General features: G+C 39.3%; 1 non-coding gene across 1 annotated transcript; it reads left to right on the top strand.

The window, feature by feature from the left end:
* The first annotated feature begins 19,688 nt into the window (after positions 1-19,688).
* Positions 19,689-19,851, top strand: LOC128591631 (U1 spliceosomal RNA). Its single transcript, XR_008381603.1, has one exon. It is a non-coding gene; the product is annotated as a U1 spliceosomal RNA (small nuclear RNA).
* The last annotated feature ends 1,523 nt before the right edge of the window (positions 19,852-21,374 follow it).

Genomic DNA, 21,374 nt, shown 5'->3' with positions numbered 1-21,374 from the left:
AGCTTTTATGATCCCAGAGAGGAACACTCACAGCAGCCCGTAGAGGGAGCAGAACAGGTTAAGAATTTTGAAGCCGAAAGTCCAGAATCAGTTTAGGGCATTGCAGTGTCCCTGGAATTTTTAAATTCTTTATTTCTAGTCTATAAATTTCAGAGTTGATGTTTTCCTGCTCTTAGATTTATCCAATGTCACGTACCTTTAGCAAAACTGATTCTACACAACATATGCGACTAACACAATGTGACTTAATTCCTGGCCTTTGAGAGAGGATGAGAACGCCAACCATATTGGCTGCAAGGACAGCAAGGATGGTCATGTCTTTGAGAACATCATCAGCAGGGGGGCATTTAGGTATTTCTGAGCTAAGAATCTAGGATTAATAGGTAGAAACCTGTTACCGAGGTAGTATAATTTGCTAAGTGTAATTTGCTAACTTGATTTACTTAAAAAATTAATGTTTATGGTATTGAAGGAATAAGTCCACAAAGAAGCAAGAAGGGAGGCTATTTAATAAAGGCAAAAATTAAATGAGGCTAGTGGTCTATGGGACAAAAATAAATTACATGTGCAGGGGTTGGGAGGGTGGCAAGAAGAGACTTCAAATTCTGGCTCCCCCTGGAGTCTCTGGCTTGTCTTCTGAGTCTGGCTTTCACGTCCACTCCATCACCTCAGGTGCACGCCCTGTGCTCTACCCCCAGTGAACCACGGATCACTACCTGGACCCACATTTCTTTTCACAGCATTGTTCCTTTGTGTATGTTAGTTCTTCTGCTCCGGAAGGCCTTTTCCATACTTGCTCTCCTGACTTACGCCTCAGGGCCCTGTTGACATGTCCCTTCTTCTATGAAATTTTCTTAAAAAAATATAAATAAACAGTGGAAGTTGTTACAGTCCCTGTGCCCCCAACACTCATCACCTTCGCCACACCCAGCATTTTGCACCCACCAGCACCCACCGTATGGCTTGTGATGCGCCTTTTCGTGTCTCTCTCCAGACGTCAAGCTCACTGAGGACCGGGTCAGGTCCTGCTCGTCTTTGCTTTTCCAATATCTTCAACAGTGTCTGCTCAATAGTGTACAGACTCAAATGTGTTAAATAAATGGAGGAGGAAGTACTGCTAGACTCACCTCTTTACTCGTCTAAGGTGGAGTAGTCCCTGCACTTAAATTTAACTTAGAAATAAAGAAACTTTAAAAATGCTTTAGTACCTTTGGGAGATGGGCTTTCTAGAACACTGGAAAATTGGAGATGCAGACATTGTTCAAGGGGAGTTAGGCACTTGACAAAGCCTTCTCCTTGTAGAGGGGTGAGTTCCTTCATTTGCGTTACATTTGGATCAGAACGAGAATATTTGTACGTTAAGTACAAAAAAACCCCACCTATGCTAAAGTATGTTGCTCCTGTGGCATGTGCTGTAATGCCACTCACAAGTGCTTCATTTGGTATCCTCTGTTAAATAAATTAAGAATTGGTGGCAGGTGTGACAGTATGATCTTTCTCTGCCATCTGATCTTTCTCTGCACCTGCAATGCTGCAACTTACACCAGCTTGCCTCAATCACGCTCATCAGCGCAGGGCTTACTAAAGATGTCTGTAAAAGGGAAAGTCCTTTGATTTCACAGGGAAGATCTTCAGGTCCTCAGTGAAGTATTAAGGGAAGTGAACTTTTAAGATGCATGTAATGTGTTATCTGTAAAGAAGCGTCCACTTTTAGGTCATTGACAAACATGCCCGTGGCTTAAGATGATCTGATTGTAAATCCATAACCTCACTGACCTTGAACTCACCCTGTTTTTGTCCTTTGTTCTTTGTATGTGAGCTCCTAAAAGGCATATTTCAGAATCTGTTTCTGCCTTGGAAAACTATGTCAACAGTACCTGGTTACAGAGAATTATATGGGAGCTCCTCAACTGTTGCACTAAGGCACATTTGTGTGCCTGGAATGGAACAGTGCTATACTGTGGTATTGATCCCTTTAGTCCCCTGGGTGGCCAGGTGAAAGCCCTGGACATCGCGTCTGGCCACAAGCAACCTCATACTTTTATCTGAGTCTGCCACTCAAATGCAATGTTTTTTTATGTTCTACATGAAAAAGTTTGGAAAGCACTGAACTATAGCATGTAGCTACAGAAACCAAAGAGGTGTATCTGCAAGAGCGTTACAAGGTGCAGAGAGAATTATAGTACTGTGGCCAGGAGCCCGGGCTGGATGACATGCTGCTTGAGTTTGGATCCTTGGTCTGTTTTTACTAGCCAGACAAAACCGTACACGTGTGTAGATTCTCTATTCCACGCTTTTCTTATCTGAAAAGTGGAGATAATAGAACAAAGCTATAGCTAGAGTTCTTAGAACATGCCTGACATCCATATATGAAAGTTTACTATTACAATGAATTGTCTTGGTGGGGAATATGTTTTATTAAGTATCATATAATTGACAAGAAAATTTGTCTCCGGTGCTTAGTTTGCCATCACGAAGATGTGTTTATCTGCAGTGTACTGTGAGCATGTATTGTATGTTTATATTCAGGTAAAATTCTTTCTAGCGTTAAGGAATTCTCCATCAAAATTCTCATCTTATTGATATCAATCTGCAAGTAGAACTTTCAAATTCTTGATGAGTTTTATAAAAATTCAAGTAATTTTTTCTAGAGTCAGAACCATCATGACTTGATAATTAGGTTAACGGTAGGAAAAACAAAACACTGGTGAATTGTAACAATTTGTGAATGAGATAATTCAGCACACCGTAGTGTTTCAATAGGGAAAATGTGGGGAGCAGACAGACATTGACTGCTCCACCATTCCTGTAAGGGTAGCCAGATGATGGAATGGGGCATCTGCTTAGAAACAGAACAGAAATGAATCCCAGACCTTCTATAGTGCAATTATAAGGTCTGAGAGTAGGCACTGATGCTACTTAAAAACCCAGAAGTGCCCCTGAAAAATTTTTTTCTTACCTAACCATTCCCCTGTACCTATCTAAGTTTTATATTAAAATTTACCAAACTTGTCTTTGATGGATTAGTACAAAGTAGAGGTGCCAAATGGATCTGAAATTGTGATTGCAGTGACTCAAATTGTAAAATTTCATACCTAAAAATATGCAAAATGCGATGATTATAATATTTCTTTGATCTATAGGTGGTGCTTGTATAACTTTTGGATTAGTAGTTAAAGCTGACAAGGATTTTGTATTTCAATAGCACCTTTATTAGTGGGACCCAAAGAATTGCTGCCTAACTGTGTACAGTGAGGGACCATTGTGCCTATGTCTGAAGGATACTAACTAACCAAGTTCGTTTTTTGAGACATACGCACAAAGGTCCCTCACTGTTCACGTTTAGGTAGCAATTCTTTGGGTCCCACTAATAAAGGTGCTATTGAAATACAAAATCCTTGTCAGCTTTAACTACTAATCCAAAAGTTACATTAACCAAGTTTGTTTTTCTGGGCGGTGCCTGTGGCTCAAAGGAGTAGGGCGCTGGCCCCATATACCAGAGGTGGCAGGTTCAAACCCAGTCCCGGTCAAAAACTGTAAAGAAAAAAAAAAAAGAAATAGTTGCAAGTAAAACCATTAAAAAAAAAAAAGTTTGTTTTTTCATCCCACAGTATCAACTCAATGCTTCAGTTAATTTCAATCCAACATATATCTGTTAACGGCTTCCTCCCTGAAAATTGTCTACCCGTTAACTAACATTGCCATCAAGCCATAAGTTAATCATGTAGTTTATTCCCCAGTAGCAACTTGAATGCTTCCGAGAATGAGTTGACTATGGAAGTGCACAAAATGGCATCTTAATACCTGAAAGAGCTAACACAGTTCTGTAAGTGCCTAGTGAAATATCACAGAGTGACTCGGACACTGGGGAGAGCGGGGGGGGGGCTCATTATTCCACTCTGCTGAGCTAAATCATTCAGGTCCTTTCCATTTGCTATTGGCCTTTCTCTTTTCCTTTCTCTGCTCATGCATAAAGGATATTGATTTAAATAAAAGATACTGTAAACATGAACTTTGTTAGGGAAATCTGACTACGCAAGTATAATTTCAAAGGTCAGATGTTCTCCAAATGCTTGATTTACATTAATTTGCCCTTAAGGAAAATGCCTACTTGACTAAATAAATATTTTGAAAAATTTGATTCACATATTGCCCTGTGCTCTTCTAGCATGTTCTCCCAGAACCAATCAAAGAGGAAAATCATATTTACCGGAAAGCCTCATGGTTGGAATCAGCCCAATGTAGTACAATGGATTAAGCCTCTGAGAGAAGTAAGTAGCCTGCAATTTAAGTCTGAAATAATCTAGACTCTTCTTAAGATGTTTTGATGCAGTGAAATAAAGCTTTTTCTTTTTCAACATTATTTTGCAACTCTTTCTAGGACAGCTCACATTTTTAATTCCACCAAGAAATTTTAAGGTGTATCTTGGAGGTGGGTAGAGGGAGGGGGATTGAAAGGATCCCACCTGTGGTGCATCTTACAAGGGTACATGTGAGGCTTGGCAAATGTGGAATGTAAATGTCTTGGCAAAGTAACTAAGAAAATGCCAGGAGGGCTATGTCAACTAATGAGATGAAGATGTGTCAAATATTCTATGAACCAAGTGTATGGTGCCCCATGATCATATTGATGTACACAGCTATGATTTAATAAAAAATAAATAAATAAATAAAAATAAAAAAATCTGAGACAAAAAAAAAAAGATGACTCCTGGCTAGTGTATTGCAAAAATGGCACATAATTTAACTTATGTGCCTGCTCCAGTAGAAAAACTGCCTTTAGGGCGGCACCTGTGGCTCAAAGGAGTAGGGCACCAGTCCTATATGCCAGAGGTAGTGGGTTCAAACCCAGTCCCTGCCAAAAACAGAAAAAAAAAAAAAGAAAGAAAAAGAAAAACTGCCTTTCCATACCTTTGTTTCAGAACATGAATTCACTTTTCAGCACTGATTTTCTCATTTTAACATGTTCTTCTATTAATAAGGTTAATAAACATTTTCTTAGAGAGCTGTTCTTCCTACTTATTTTCAAAATTGTTTCTTAACCATTTTGTTTATTTACTCTGTAGAGACATTAGGTAAAAATGAATTAAAAGTTCATCGCCAAGGACAGTTGACAGTAGTGTCGTAAGCTCAAAATCCCTTAGATACGTACATTTTTTAAATCTTGAAGTATTTAGGAGTTTGTGAGGTATGTATTTATTTATTTTTAATGAATTTGTTTATTTTTGGTCAAACAAGTTGGTTCCAATGCCCAGCTTTAGTCTTGCCAGATGAATTGTGAATGGAGAATAATCATCCCACCTTTGAAATTCTTGGGAAAATTACTGAGAATAATGGCGACGTTTAGTGGTCATTTGGTTGCTCTGCTTCTTCCCGCACTGTAAGCAGCACATCCATTCTCGTTTCACCCAGATGACACAACTTTGAGCTAGCTAGCAAAATGGTGATACCTATAGATGAAAAGCTAAAGAGAAGTGATGTAAGATTCAACATTACACAGCTATCGAAGTGCAGCACCAGAATGGCAGTTTGACCTCAAAAAAAGAAAAAAATGTTTAACCACTGAATTACTTTTGACTAGAGGTAATGTTTTTAAAGGACCTTGAATGTGTCTGGCATCTGATAGGAGCTCAATAATTTGTGGCTGTGTTTAAATATAACCATCACTTCGACAGTCGATCAAAGTCATCTGAATTATCGAGAATTAAACTTTCACACTGGAAATGAACTCATTTTTGCTTTCTTGGTAGTTGAAATTCTAGACCTACCATTACCTCAGGCTGTTGACATTACTTGTCTTTGATAACATGTATTTTTCCATGCTTGATGTTGAACATTAAGCCCAGGATTTCCTTTTACTCTCAAATCCTCTGGAATTTTACATATTTTTGACAGATTTATAGTCTTTCAATAGTCAGATGCTAATACAGTGTTACAGAATCAATTCGATGTCTGTGGAAGTGTAGGTCCACATGAGTCATTTGTTTGCCATTTAAACAAATCCCATAAGATTTCCTGGGGTTTCCAGAGCCTGCTTCATAAAACCTTCTTTCATTCATTTGAATTATTTCCCATACCCCAATTTACATCCCTTCACCTCTGCTTCTTCTTTTTTATTGACTTCATACTCGTTTCCCCCCATAAAACTCGTATAGTACAGAGCACATATAATATTATTTTTATGTAGCTGTACATATTACCTATAGTAATTTGCCTCTGTCCCCACATGTCATTAAATCCTCAGTGACAATTCCCAGGGGGCAAATCCTAGAGCCCAGATAGTTCATATAAAATGTTTCCCACATATTCTTCACCACTCATTACTCTGGCATTTGTAGTAACTTTCTTTCTTTGTTGTTTCATGGTATGGGTCCTTTTTTCCTCATAAATGTCCAGAGTGTTGCACACAGATGAAGAATTAGGATGAAGTTGTTCTTGTCATCCCTAAGAGTGAAATAAATTCTGGTGCTCTTTAAATTATCACATCTTGAATTTTTTTTTTGGAATGAAGGGCTTGGAACAAAGATCAAAGGACTGTTTAATCTCTGTGATGGTATTTTTCTGTCCTTACCCACTATACACCAAAAGGTGTACATTCGTTAAAGTGCACACATGCTCAAGAAACAACTGGCTAAAATTTTTGTAGAATATGTAGTGATTTTATATGAATTAACATGTGTGAACACATGTATTATATATAACATCTGTCTGTATGTATATGTATACATATATAAAATCACATGAATTTGAAAGAAGGAATCATACATATAATTATATAAATAATATACAGGATATCCATAAAGTTTGTATGCAATTATGTTAAACTATTTTGCACATGAACTTTATGGCCACCCTGTATATGATAGAACTGATGTTGTATATAATTCAGTCCAATAATTTCTTTTATTTATAAAAACTATATAATTAAATATATTTTATTTGACTTCAATTATATGTGAAAATCTATTCCATTTCTGTGTGTTTGTGTCTTTGTGTGTGTTATTTGGAGTGTGTATGTGCATTTTTCAAATTAAAATATTTAATGTAATAAAACTTTATTATAGAGAGTTTTGCTGGCCATGTGTGGTGGCTCACACCTGTGATCCTAGCACACTGGGAGGTCAAGGCAGGTAGATAGACTAAGCTCACAGGTTTGAGACCATCATGAGCCAGAGTGAGACCCCGTCTTTAAAACTAACTGGGCGTTGTGGTAGGCACCAGTAGTCCCAGCTACATGGGAGGCTGAGACAAGAGAATTGGTTGAACCCAGGAGTCTGAGGTTGCTGTGAGCTATGACACCATGGCACTCTGCTGAGAGTGACAAAGTGAGACTCTGTCACTTTGGGGTGGCACCTGTGGCTCAAAGGAGTAGGGTGCTGGCCCCATACACCGGGGTTGGCAGGTTCAAGCCCAGCACTGACCAAAAACTGCAAAAAAAAAGGAGTTTTGCTATACCATCTTTTAAATTGTAGCAATGGAATAAAATGTATTTTGAATGTTCATTATGATGAAAGTAATTCTCTCCCACTTTAAAAGAAAGAACCTGAAAAATGAATTTCTCTCCGTCAATATCACATACATTCCTTAATTACTTAGGCTGAGCATTTGGACTTAACTTTATCATTATTTCTCTTTTTAAGTGTAGCGAAGGCCCAGGCAAACAGAATCAGAGAACGTTAGAGTTGTAGTGACTCCTTTAAGTCATTAAATCCAGACCCTTCAGTTTACAAAATATTTTTAAAGGAGGTATATGAGTATATTTATTTTTACATAAATATAAAAACACACACATAAAAAGTGTGTGACTTTTTTAAGTGTTTTTTTTTTTTTTACTTTTAAAATTTTCTGTGACATTTTGAGGAGAAAGGAATAATTATCCATTACTTGGCTTTCAAGTTCCTCTTTAAAATCTTATAACAGCATCACTTTCTGGAAAAGCATCTCCTAACATGTCCTGAGGTAACCTCTATGGGATAATGGTTTCTAAATACATTTCAGTTATTCACTGGTAATTAGTGACACATGAGTAAAGAACCATATTTTAAGTTCATGGATACTGAGCTTAGTCAATGATCTTTTGCTTTATAAGAGTCTGTCGGGAGCTGTTATGAATAATAACAAGGACAGAACATATATTTGCATCTATAGTGAGTGCCCCCTTGAGTGGCCTCAAGGCCTTGAGAAACCTCACTGTCCGGGTTCACTGCCTGAGTGACACCCCCACCACCCTCCCCAGCAGAGCTAAGCTGCAATCTGTGCGTGGCTGCAAGGGTCATTACCTTTTCGACACCACTTTTATTGCTTCTTTCATCCTAAATTTCTCTGAGAATGAGTTTTATTCATTCTGTAACTATAATACATCTAGTTTTGACACCTGTTATCAGTAATTACAAAAGAATCGGTAGCCAGGAATTTGGAGCAGTTCAGATATTGTCTAACTCCACTGTGACACTCGCTGTTACAGAGCCTCTGATACAAAATAAAACAGCAAACATTCCTGTTTTGTACAGGGAGGACGAGGGAAAGAGTATCTGCTCAAAATTCCCTCATTAGAGGAAATGTTTGCATATTTTTTTAAACCAACGCCATCCCCACTTTTGTCTATTTATTTTTCTGGTTTTATGTTCCTTCTATGTATCTCTCCTTGACATTATAATATTTCATTATAAGTGCTATGACAATACAAGTTCTGTGAGAATAAGATTTTGTCTGTTTGCCAGTGTATCTTTAGTGGTAGAACACTGGAATATTCTTATCAAATGAATGAATGCTTGGATTCTGAAATAGGAGAATTTTTAGAATGCTTACGTATATGTCAATTTACCTATCCATCTGTCTACCTATATTTTTTCATTTCATAGGTTGACTATTCCAAGGCACTAGTATACAGCATCTATTTGACACTAATTAAATTCGATGCTCTAGGTATCAGGATATGTGAAGATGAACAAGATGGAATCCCCACCCACACAGAACTTGCCAACTCCTAGGACATTATATTAGTCTGATTTTGTGGTAAGTTTTAAGATTATGACAGCAGGGGGCTTCTTTTATTTACAGAAAGAATAAGAGGGCGAATTTGAATGTCATGAAAGACACCCACTGGAAATCCTATCACAGAGTTATCTTATGATTCAAGCCATTGTGTTAAATATCACCGATTATTGAGCACAAGGTTATTAGCAGGGGGTGGTAATCTACTAACCAATAACACTTATGATAACCACTTTTACTAAAAGTATTGATTGAACCTACTCTTCCCACATTTATCAACATATATTTATATCCACAAACAACCTAGAAGGAGCAGAGGATAAGGTTAGATTTATGGCAGATTGGGGCTCAGAGCTGAGAGAAATTCCAATGGATTTTGTCAGGTGACTTACCAAGGAGGAGGACCTGGGGTGAGTGGAGAACACAAGAGGCCAGAGCCTCAGAGCCATCGTCATATAGCACACGAAAATATGCAACAACAATAACGAAGGCCACTCAGCAAGACACCAGCACAGGTGGACACAAAAACAGCTGTGAGGCCCTGGTGTACCAACGTGATGACACCTTACAGGTGTCATAGAGGTAAGCAGATAGTGGCAAGTTTGCAAACTTAATTGCCAGACCTCACTTGATGACAGCTTAGAGATCATTCCAGAAAAAGTGTTCCAAAATTGCTTTGAAGGGTAGAGTAGGTGCTGACATCAGCACATAGCTTCCCAAGGGGAGCACTTCTTTAAGGGTGATTGTCGTGATGGTCAGCAATGAGGTACGTAGCACTTCTCCTGGGAGGTGTTCACCAACTTAATTGTCAGACCTTACATACATCCTGATAGATAGCTAGTCACATACGTGAATGTATCTGTTTGGCATGGTAAGTGTCTGAAAAACTTAGAATCGGATAGAGGTTAAAAGTGCCAATTTGGAGTGGAAAATCTGGGGTTCAATTTCCCCCTCTACTTTTAGGACCTTCAGTACTTTCTTTAAACTCTCTTTTTTTTTCACACTTTTAGATGCAAAATGGAGATAATGGTACTTGTGTCTTGGGATCATGGTGAGGATTAAGTGAGGTTGTATGTCCACAGTGCCTAACAGAGCCCAGCGGGTCGTAAACACTCAGAACGTATTATCGTGATTAATATTGTCTCCTGTTAACAAACGCTTAGCGGAGAATCTGGCCTGGTGTCGTTAACTAAGTGGCTAATTAAAAACTGCTTGTTTCATGATGGGATGAGAAAAATTTGACCTTATTCTCTCCTTCAAAGACTTTGCTTTTGAAATCTCATTCTGGTCATTCTTCAACTTTGTAACCTTTATTTAGGCAATGAATTTTTAGGTGCTCATTTCTTTATATTGCACTTGAAAGACCTTTTGGGGATTCTGGTTTCATTCATGCTTTACTTCCATATAGACGATTTAATAGACAACCGGTAAGCTGATAAAACATGTCCAGAGAAACAGTTTGATCCATTTATTAATGTTTGTATTTCTAATTTGTTAGTTTACAGTTTCTAAAGATGCTTTTTAAAAGTTTCATTTTCAGATATCACAATCATTGTCTTTGCCTAATAATTACCATTTTATGCTTCTGAAATATAGATTAGAACAGGTAGAAAAATAGATCTTTTAATGTGTGGACAATGATGTTCTATTTTTCACAATGGTCAAACTTTTTGCATTGATAGAATAGTGGTACACATTTACTGTTTAATTTAAAGTTTATTCTCATTTGACAGTCACAGCATTTAAGGAGTTTGAATTATATTTTAACTGTCTCTCGTTATGGTTGGGATGTATCAGAAGCACAGTTTTAAGCTAAAATGGACCACATGCTCAGGAGAATGGGATAACCTTCGACCCAGGCAGTGAGAATTTGCAAAGTATAGTAACCTGGGACTTTCCCCATATTCTCCTTACTAAATGATGAATGGGAATCTGTGTACACAGAGTAAATCCTCAGGCAAATTTTCTAAATACCTTTTCTTTTGTTCTATATAATAAAATGTCTGTGATATTTTTATGATCAAGCAAATATCAATCAGGTAGAATGATTTTAAAGAAAATAAAATTGTTTATGGTTTTCCAAGTGAAATATCTTCTGGTTTATTTTAGGATACAAGCTTCTAGGGCCCTAAACACAAGCCTACAAGTGGCCTAGATGATAAGAATATGTTTTTATAACATGAAAAACCCAATAATTCTGATGGTACTTCTAACAACTGGTATCCTGAGTGAACCACTTAGATAAAAATCCATTAAATGTTTTGTCAACATTACATAAAAATATAACTTTTGTTTAGGGTAGAACATTTCTCTGAATCAATGTAACCCAGTAGCTTGAAAAATGGACTTTTATGAAATTAGTTCATCCGGTGTGGCAATGAGGATGACAACCCCAGAGTTCCAGAGTTATGGACATTTATCGGCAAATCTCTCACACATGGGAATGGAGCGTCTGTGAGAAGAAAGCGTCCTTAAATAGGCCAGTTTCTCCCCACAGTGCTGACTTGTTTCTTTCCCTTTGTTTCTAGGTCTGACTATAAAATATATAGAGAGTGTATTAGTCAGGTTCTTAGCTGCAGAATGTAAAATCCATTCGAGGTGGTTTTAAATCAAGGGGTTGTTATTTTGACTCACATGATAAATGACAGGCCCCATGAAACAGACACTGGAAGCTTTCTGGAACGATTTCCCAAACTTGATTGCAAAGGAAAAAGATGATTCTTCCACAGCAGTCACCCCAGCCCCACATGGCCTATGCCCTGTTTGCACCAGAAATCTGTGTGTCTTACACCTTGCTCCTCTCCCTCCCTGAACTCAGCTCGGATCAGAATTTCATGGAAGTACACCAATTGGCAGAGTCCAAATTACCGCTGGAATCCTAGCTGCAAAAGAGTATAGAAATCTAATTTAGCTTTCAAGCCGCTACAGACAGGAAAGCCGGCTAGAAGAGGCTGGGAGTGATATCTGAGAGAGCCCATGGACCCTGGAGGTGCACATGTTTTAATAATTTAAGGATCTGATGCATGACATCCTTAGGAACAATCAATTCAAATTCAATTCTTCAAACATTTGGATTATAAATATGCGATGTGTGGCTGGGGGAGTAGAGAGGAGGAGGAGAAATGGGAAGAAACAGGAGGGTGCTAAAAGCCAGAGGCCTGGGATCCGACAGAGTCACGTTGAGACGGATGTTGGATTCGTCAGTCCCTTCATCCCCATCCCTGCTCTGCTTTCTTCATGGCCCGTCACTTGCATAAAACACCTCCTAGGCTTACTTCTTTATCTGGCTCATTCAACCTCTTAGCAGAGGATAGAAACCATTTATCTCCCTGGACAAGACAGAAAGTTTTTGTCTGTGTGGAAGGAATAAGCAGTTTCTCTGTGGCCATTTCATTTTCTATATGACATCAAATGCACCATTACGGTCATTGACATCCTCTCACCACCACCACTCCCTAAGAACACGTGAGTTAAACCTGTTCTTTACCAAACACGTGCACTTCACAAATGTGGAGCTCCGAACTATTGCCCGCAATGTCTGTTTGGGGAATGCCGAAAGCCTGGTGGGATCTGGCATGGATTCAACTGCAGGGACGGGAATGGGAGGTATTAGCAAGTATCTCAGGGCCCCACATCAAACTCTCCATTTCCCAGCCCTGCTAAATTAGCTGCTGCTCTCCTTCACTCAAGTGACAGCATGTGGGCCGGGACTTCAAGATGAGGAGCATCTGTTTCCACTCTTGAATTTTCAGTGTCTCCCTAAAACTCAGACTGGAAACCTAGTGCATCGCTGAGCAAATAAGGAAGCTGTGTGTTTGAGCAGCACATCTGCGGGAGACCCCCGCCTGGAGCCGTTCTGCAGCCCTGCTGCTCACAAAGCTCGCAGTGCCTGTGGTCTATGGCTCCTTAAGGCCGTGTCTCTGCAGGCCAGGCTGCATTGTCAAAGGACTGTGGGGTTTTTTTAGACCTTCTTCTTCTTTTTTTTTTTTTTTTTTGTAGAGACAGAGTCTCACTTTATGGCCCTCCGTAGAGTGCCGTGGCATCACACAGCTCACAGCAACCTCCAACTCCTGGGCTCAAGCGATTCTCCTGCCTCAGCCTCCCAAGCAACTGGGACTACAGGTGCCCGCCACAACGCCCAGCTATTTTTTGGTTTGCAGTTCAGCCAGGGCCGGGTTTGAACCCGCCACCTTGGGTATATGGGGCTGGCGCCTCACCAACTGAGCCACAGGTGCCGCCCTTTTTAGACCTTCTTTTTGCTGCTCCTTTTATTCCAATTATAAGGGACTGAGATAATATGAACAAGGCCGGAAAACATTTGGATTATAAATATGTGATGTGTGGCTGGGGGAGTAGAGAGGAGGAGGAGAAATGGGAAGAAACAGGAGGGTGCTAAAAGCCAGAGGCCTGGGATCCGACAGAGTCACGTTGCTACGGATGTTGGATTCATCAGTCCCAATTGGGAGACCAACCTTTTTGGCTTCATTGGAGTGTTTTGGAACAAATATTTTCAAAGAATTACCTAGGGGGCCATGGTAGAGAATATCCTTACATTTTTGTTTTCCTTAAAAATAAAACAAAATAGAAAAAAAAAATACCTGTTTCAAAATTCTGAACTGTTCTGTGAGTGTTTTATTAGATGCCAGGCATCATGAAAGGTCTACACAACAGACCGTTCCTTCACCTACACAGATGCATTTGTCCTGTTAAACAATTCAGCACAGTTGACCGGGTCAGTCAATCCCATTAATGTCTGCTATTTGGTAGGAAGTAAATGGTCATTTGAGTCTAGTAAAGGACAATAGTTATCTTCTCACAGGGACTAGCAATATTAAATGTTGGATTTAATTGCTGAAAGTATCTACTGCATGTCAACTGGATAGATGCTTTTCCAAGTAAAGGGAAAATTCAGATGATTGGAAATGTTTTCATTTTCAAACTGACAGTTCTCAAGTTAATAAAATTTCAATTCAATAAATATGTTTCCACATGAACGTAATTCTGAAACTATTTGTCTAACACTAGAATATGTCGCTGCTATTGCTCTAATGGCGTTTGCAACAAACATACATTAATTAAAATGTTTTGCAACACTAACTTTTTGGTCTATTAAATGAGTTCCCTTTGAAATAGCCTAAGTAGGGGAAGGCTGAGGGTTTTCTTTATTATTGCAGGATGCTACCAGTAGTATAAAATCCATAGATTTTGAGATTCTGAATCCTGTTCACTTGTTAGTTGGGTAAATATGAGCAAACGTTTTGCATCTGTTTTCTCATAGGTATTCTGAAAATAATGAGACTAGAATTTTAAACTTTTAAAATCACTTTCTATAGAGATGATAGATTTTAATCTAATTAAACATGGCTAATTAAAAACTGCTTTTATGGATGATAATTTAGAAATTTTTTTTCCAGCTTCAGAGATGTTCATTGATAATGTCACACACATTTCTAGGATTTCAAATTGTATATAAAACCAGCGCATGGTATCCCATGATGGCATTAATGTCCACAGCTATAATTTAATTAAAAAAATAAAAAAAATAAAAAAGTTTGCGAAAACAGTCCACAAAGTAAAACATGGCGTGAGGTGTGGAGATTGAAGAGACGAATCAATTCAGACAAAAATCTTAGGAAAAAATTACTCACAGTTCGTCTAGAGCTGAGTGTTCAACTATGTATTGAAACAAAACAAAGGGAGGAGACAAGATGGCTGACTGAAGCCAGCTTTCCACAGAGGCTCCCGTCCAGTAGGAGAGTTAAAGGACAAAAATACAGCAAGTAACCTGGTGGATTTGAGCTGCACTAAGAGAGAAGGTTGAGTAACGCACGTCAACCCTGTTGAGGTGAGCTGCGACCACAAGGATACAAACAAAAGGTACGAAATCCATCACCAAGCGGATGGGAGTCCCCTCCCCCATGAGAACAGCTCAGAGTGCCCCACAAACAATCGTTCAGAGTTCAAAGGTCCTCCCACTACACTCCACAGGAGAGACCCTCTAAAAACTGGACCTACCTCCCCTACTAGGGTGCCACAGCATCCTCCTGCCAGGCATAAAACTGTATAAACTGTATATAGTCTCTACCTGGAATTCTGAGCTACCAGCATTCCCCTCCACTCACACTGAGGTCTGGAGGCCAGTCCCCCAGGAGTTCAGAGTCTTGGGTGATTTCTCAAGGGGTGTGGACAGGGCCTCAACTGCAGCTGGTCGGCACCAGCTCTGGGGCACGGGAGTGAGGACAGGATGGTCAGCTGAGAGGGGACCACACCAGAGCGGCAGTTCCCTAAGGCACAGTGCGACAGCCGTCTTTTGGTGACAATGCGGCCAGGCATAAAATTGTGTAAAACTGTGTGTGTTCTCTTCCCGCAACCCCAGGCTCCCAGCGCTCCCTGCACTCCCCTCTGCTCTCGCTCCAAGGTCTGGAGGCCTGTCCCCCAGGAGTCCAGACTCTTGGGCGATTGCTTGAGGGGTGTAGACAGTGCCGGGCTGCAGCCAGTTGGTGCAGACTCTGGGGCATGGGAACAGAGAGAGGATGGTTGGCCAGAAGGGAGCTGCACCAGAGCAGCGGTTGCCTGAGGCATAAAACAGCAACCCTCTTTTGAGAATATTCTGGAGCCACATCCCTGTCTCCCTGGGCAACCAGAGACTGTGAGTATAGGATTTGCCTGAGGCAATTCCAACTTGCAAACCGGGGGAAACTCCCAGGGCGGGGCTAACCCAGAGGTGCGGAGCTGACCCAGGTGCACTTTACTGAACCTAAGACGCACCTGGCCCTCAGGAGATCGTCAGCCTATAGACAATATAAGAGCAAAGACAAGCTGATTTGGAACTCAATTCACCTTCTCTTCTGCATGGGAACCTCAAAGTTGTTCTGCTCTGTCTGTCAGTAACATTAATCAGGGGCGAGACTGGACCTGAGTGAAAACCCCCTAACCTTCATCAAGCGCCCGAGGTTGTCAGGCCTCACCTCCTCCTGCTAGAGAGAGGCAGAGCGCAGTGGCCTGGCAGACTTCCTTGTGATTCAGGCAGGTACAACTTACCAAAATCGATCACATCTTAGGTCACAAGTCTAACCTCAGTAAATTTAAAGGAATAGAAATTATTCCATGCATCTTCTCGGACCACCATGGAATAAAACTTGAGCTGAGTAACAACAGGAATCTGCATACTCATACAAAAACATGGAAGTTAAATAACCTTATGCTGAATGTAACTGGGTCAGATGAGATTAAGAAAGAAATCGCCAATTTTTTGGAACAAAACGACAATGAAGACATGAACTATCAGAACCTCTGGGACACCGCAAAGGCAGTTCTAAAGGGGAAATTTATAGCACTGCAAGCCTTTCTCAAGAGAACGGAAAGAGAGGAAGTTAATAACTTAATGGGACATCTCAAGCAACTGGAAAAGGAAGAACATTCCAACCCAAAACCCAGTAGAAGAAAAGAAATAACCAAAATTAGAGCAGAATTAAATGAAATTGAAAACAAAAGAATAATACAACAGATCAATAAATCAAAAAGTTGGTTTTTCAAGAAGGTCAATAAAATAGATAAACCTTTGGCCAACCTAATCAGGAAAAAAAGAGTAAAATCTCTAATCTCATCAATCAGAAACAACAAAGATGAAATAACAACAGACTCCTCAGAAATCAAAAAAGTCCTTAATGAATATTACAAGAAACTTTATTCTCAGAAATACGAAAATCTGAAGGAAATTAACTGATACTTGGAAGCACGTCACCTTCCAAGACTTAACCAGAATCAAGTGGAAATGTTGAACAGGCCCATATCAAGTTCGGAAGTAGCATCAACCATACAAAACCTCCCTAAAAAGAAAAGCCCAGAACCGGATGGTTTCACATCAGAATTCTACCAAACCTTTAAAGAGGAATTAGTACCTATATTACTCAACCTGTTCCAAAAGATAGAAAAAGAAGGAAGACTACCCAACACGTTCTATTAACCAAACATCACCCTGATCCCCAAACCAGGAAAAGACCCAACAAGAAAAGAAAATTATAGACCGATATCACTAATGAATATAGATGCAAAAATGTTCAACAAGATCCTAACAAACAGAATCCAGCAACACATCAAACAAATTATACATCATGACCACATCAGTTTTATCCCAGGGTCTCAAGGCTGGTTCAATATACGTAAATCTATAAATGTAATCCAGCACATAAACAAATTAAAAAACAAAGACCATATTATTCTCTCAATTGGTGCAGAAAAAGCTTTTGATAATATCCAGCATCCCTTCATGATCAGAACACTTAAGAAAATCGGTATAGAAGGGACATTTCTTAAACTGATAGAGACCATCTACAGCAAACCCACAGCCAATATCATATTGAATGGAGTTAAATTGGAATCATTTCCACTCAGATCAGGAACCAGACAAGGCTGCCCATTGTCTCCATTGCTTTTTAACATTGTAATGGAAGTTTTAGCCACCGCAATTAGGGAAGAAAAGGCGATCAAGGGTATCCACATAGGGTCAGAAGAGATCAAACTTTCACTCTTTGCAGATGATATGATTGTGTACCTGGAAAACACCAGGGACTCTACTACAAAGCTCTTAGAAGTGATCAAGGAATACAGCAGCGTCTCAGGTTACAAAATCAACATTCATAAATCGGTAGCCTTTATGTATACCAGCAATAGTCAAGTTGAAAAAACAATTAAGGACTCTATCCCATTCACAATAGTGCCAAAGAAGATGAAATATTTGGAAATCTATCTAACAAAGGACATGAAAGATCTCTATAAAGAGAACTATGAAACTCTAAGAAACGAAATAGCTGAAAATATTAACAAATGGAAAAACATACCATGCTCATGGCTGGGAAGAATCAACATTGTTAAAATGTCCATACCACCCAAAGCAATATATAATTTCAATGTAATCCCTATTAAAGCTCCACTGTCATACTTTAAAGATCTTGAAAAAACAATACTTCATTTTATATGGAATCAGAAAAAACCTCGAATAGCCAAGACATTACTCAGAAATAAAAACAAAGCAGGAGGAATTTTGCTACCAGACCTCAGACTATACTACAAATCGATTGTGATCAAAACAGCATGGTATTGGCACAAAAATAGAGAAGTAGATGTCTGGAACAGAATAGAGAACCAAGAGATGAATCCAGCTACTTATTGTTATTTAATCTTTGACAAGCCAATTAAAAACATTCAGTGGGGAAAAGATTCCCTATTTAACAAATGGTGCAGAAGACTGAAACTGGACCCACACCTTTCACCATTAACTAAGATAGACTGTCACTGGATTAAAGATTTAAAATTAAGACATGAAACTATAAAAATACTAGAGGAGAGTGCAGGGAAAACCCTTGAAGAAATCGGTCTGGGCGAGTGTTTTATGAGGAGGACCCCCCGGGCAATTGAAGCAGCTTCAAAAATACACTACTGGGACCTAATCAAACTAAAAAGCTTCTGCACAGCCAAGAACACAGTAAGTAAAGCAAGCAAACAGCCCTCAGAATGGGAGAAGATATTTGCAGGTTATGTCTCTGACAAAGGTTTAATAACCAGAATCCACAGAGAACTCAAACGCATTAGCAAGAATAGAACAAGGGATCCCATCGCAGGCTGGGCAAGGGATTTGAAGAGAAACTTCTTTGAAGAAGACAGGTGTGTGGCCTTCAGACATATGAAAAAATGCTCATCATCTTTAATCATCAGAGAAATGCAAATCAAAACTACTTTGAGATATCATCTAACTCCAGTGAGACTAGCCTATATCACAAAATCCCAAGACCAGAGATGTTGGCGCGGATGTGGAGAAAAGGGAACACTTTTGCACTGCTGGTGGGAATGCAGATTAATACATTCCTTTTGGAAAGAGAGATGGAGAACACTTAGAGATCTAAAAATAGATCTGCCATTCAATCCTGTAATCCCTCTACTGGGCATATACCCAGAAGACCAAAATTCACAACATAACAAAGATATTTGTACCAGAATGTTTATTGCAGCCCAATTCATAATTGCTAAGTCATGGAAAAAGCCCAAGTGCCCATTGATCCACGAATGGATTAATAAATTGTGGTACATGTACACCATGGAATATTATGCAGCCTTAAAGAAAGATGGAGACTTTACCTCTTTCATGTTTACATGGATGGAGCTGGAACATCTTCTTCTTAGTAAAGTATCTCAAGAATGGAAGAAAAAGTACCCAATGTACTCAGCCCTACTATGAAACTAATTTAGGGTTTTCACATGAAATCTATAACCCAGTTACAAGCTAAGAATAGGGGGAAGGGGGAAAGGGAGGGGAGGGAGGGGGAGGTGGGTAGAGGGAAGGGGATTGGTAGGATTACACCAGCGGTGCATCTTACAAGGGTATATGTGAAACTTGGTAAATGTGGAATGTAAGTGTCTTGGCACAGTAACTGAGAGAATGCCAGGAAAGCTATGTTAACCAGTGTGATGAAAGTGAGTCAAACGGTCTGTGAAGCTAGTGAATGATGCCCCATGATCATATCAATGTACACAGCTATGATTTAATAAAAAAAAAAAAAAAAGAAAAAAAAGTTTGTGAAAATGTCTGTGAAAGGTCTTGGTATGTGGATTATATAGTTTGGAGGAATTTCCTTTACTCCAATCCTTTCTCTTCTATGACTGTGTACTACCTGGCAGGCATTAGGATACAAGTTCATACACTTCCCTGGCAGGGGAGATACCATGATGATGAAGGTGGTTTTCTAGGGCGAGTCTTATCCACTGCACTCTGGCTGTGCTGACCCCTGCGATTTCCCCAAATGTGGGAAACTCAACTGCATAATTTGTGGTAGTAGGGGACTACATTTGTGCTTTCCTCTGATTAAAAAAAAAAAAAAGAATACAAGTTCATATTTTGATCCGTTCTCTGGCCCTGAACATACCTGTCATGAAGCTGGGTGAGTTAGCATAGCAAGGGGCAAAAGGAGAGCTGAAATATAGTCCAACATGGAGCTGCTCCTTCAATAATTTAACTGTATATGAGAAGACCGGACCTCTACATACCATTAAATCCTAACTAACTGTATTTTCATCTCAACCTCCCCTGAAGTGGATCCCCCAAATTCCCACAACCTTTCTAATGCCACTCCACATGCAGGGAAATAAAGAGGGTTGAGGCAGGAATAAGAGAGACAAGCAATGATGTGAAAAATATAGTCACTCTGTAAATATCAAAAATGTAAATGACCGTGTGAACACACCCCTAGAAACCCTCCCCACCCTGCGCTGTGGAAGGAGCCTTAGAAATCCAAAAAGACCTAATATTATGCCTCATTATCCCATGTGGCCTTGTCTCTGTACTTAGCCTAAGACTTTCCTTATAGAGTAGACTACTTATTGGCTGGGCGTTCCCTTTGCAAGGATACACGTATTATAAAAGGGTAGTATTTTAATGTGAACCGTATATCCATTTTCCTGAATAGGCCTTTATTTCAAATATTGTCTAATAGACTATCAGTTGCTAATTTGTTTTGAAGCATTGATTTTTAATTACTCACGCAATTAACCAACAATGTTATCTATGCAAGATTCCACACTAAGCTCTGCAGATGATGGAGGCATACAGAGTTCCTCCCTACCCTCGAGGCATTGTGGCGAGGTTTTAACAGAGAGTATAGAATTATAATACTAAACTAACATCTCATTCCTTGGAATTCTCAGCTTTTGTCTGGCATTTTACAAATACAGAAAAATCTCTGCTTTCTCAAATGTCTCTTTGTATTTTTCTTTCTTAAAATCACTGTGGTACATGTCTCATTTTATCTAACATCCCCTATTTTTAAGTAAATATGTCACACCTTATTACCAGTATGCAGATTCCAGAGGCGGCCTCTCTCTGCTCCATGTAGCTTGGTAATTAAATATTCATAGCTGTGTCCCTTGGCGGAGACTGAAGGACAGAATCTTGAAATGCTGCTGTCTCATTACTGGACACGTAGGACCATGGAAGCTCCTCAATTCCTTGTGCTGCTCTTTTTTTAAGCATTCTCACCATGCTGAAGACATTTCCCTTTCATGTTTGTTTTAGATGTAACAGTAATTAGCCTGTGTCTGGATAACAATTCAATCCAATATCAATGTGTTATTGATGAGAAATCAATCATTTCTCAGAATCTATTTGGATGGTGTTATTTCAATTCTTTTAATGCAACGATTTGTGTAGAATGGTATCGCATTTGGGGGACACATTTTTTTTTAATCAGAGTATTTAGTTAAGAATTAAATAAGTCACCTAAGGAACTAAGACTGGAAATAATCCTTCTGAACTCAAAGAATCAGAGGCAATGAAAGAACTTGAGAAAAAGCTGTGGCCATTAGGCATGATCATGCTTTAATCAATCAAG

Source organism: Nycticebus coucang, chromosome 1, assembly GCF_027406575.1.
Source record: "Nycticebus coucang isolate mNycCou1 chromosome 1, mNycCou1.pri, whole genome shotgun sequence".
NCBI lineage: Eukaryota > Metazoa > Chordata > Mammalia > Primates > Lorisidae > Nycticebus > Nycticebus coucang.
Note: the sequence above shows the minus strand (reverse complement) of the source record. Positions and strands in the feature narration are given on the sequence as shown.